The sequence below is a fragment of the Psammomys obesus genome, unplaced genomic scaffold, assembly GCF_907164565.1.
Source record: "Psammomys obesus unplaced genomic scaffold, mPsaObe1.curated_primary_1811, whole genome shotgun sequence".
NCBI lineage: Eukaryota > Metazoa > Chordata > Mammalia > Rodentia > Muridae > Psammomys > Psammomys obesus.
The window spans coordinates 23,988,857-23,990,261 of NW_026593286.1; positions in this window are offsets into that span (position 1 = coordinate 23,988,857).

The window sequence follows — 1,405 nt, forward strand, 5'->3', positions numbered from 1 at the left end:
TGAATTGGGGGTTAGACTTGCTATAGAACAAATTTGACTCCACAGAATGAGAAACAGCATTGTTATATAAAGTAGTCTATGGATGAGTCTAGAAAGAAGATTGAATTATAGTCCTCTTTGACTGCCGAAAATCTGCTGGTTTATGTACATCCAGAAGGGCAAATAAAAACTAAATAACTCACAGAAAAATAAATCTCCACCAGATACAATATTGTTCAGGTACTCTCTCATGTAGGCATTATGAAAATCGTTGATACAAATGTAATTCATCACCTCAATCAAGAATGAGTTATATTAGTATTGAATACACCGCAGAATCATTTTATTTTTAAATGCTTTAAGAAGACAGAAATAGGAAAAAAGCAAATAATAGAACAGAACTATAATCACTAGAAGAAAATATTGCCAGCGAGCAGATGAAAATCTTAGCCAATATTATTGCTATGAATTCAAAGTAACTGAGTGAATTAATCAAGGCATTCAAAGAACTTCAAGGAATCAGAAAAAAAATAGTGAGACAGCAGAGGGAGTCGAGATATAATTTATGTGGCTCACAAAGAACTCGGAAAGAATCACAAAAATGAAATGTACCATAGCAGCAACCACAATGAGACAAGACTGTTAAGTCACAATAATGGGATGAAGAAAATCAGGAAAACATTAACAGGAGAAAACAGAGTTTAGAGATGGGAAATAAGAGAGCATTTCACACTACTGTCCTCAAACTTCATTTGAAGAGGGTGAAGTCCATTATTTGAACTTAGTGTATCAAGGACAGGACAGGACTGATTCACAGAAAGTTGTTAATAGAGAATATATGCTCATTTTATTAGTGTTTGTTTTTAATATAAATAGGTATAAACCAAAGTACATCAGGCATCTATGTGTGTATATGTGATAATAGTAGACCTGTGATCATTTACCTATGTACATGCTATCACATATGTAATATATATGCTCATACAGTATACACATAATATATAATATATACTTTTGAATAGAAAATCTTCAGTCATACATTCTCACAAAATGTTGATTTCGCTCTTAATTTTAAGGACTAACATACTATAAATATTAGCTACACCAAAATAGAAAAAAGAAACAAATAATCTCTCTTAAATGAAACCGATGCACAAGTTCTTAATGTAGTGGTGACTAATGGAAGAAGCCTAAAATCATCTGCAGAAAATATAAAACATAACAAATACATCAATTATCACAGCTGTTGACTGTAATTCTTCCAGCTTTAGCTCAAAGAACTATTAGCGGAAAACGGAAAATAAAACAATCCAACAAACAAACAAAAAAAAATTGCAGATATTATATTGCAAATTCCCAAAGAAACAGCTGCAAATAACAAATAATAAAAAAATTTAAGTAAAATCTGTCTAAGAAAAGTAACATG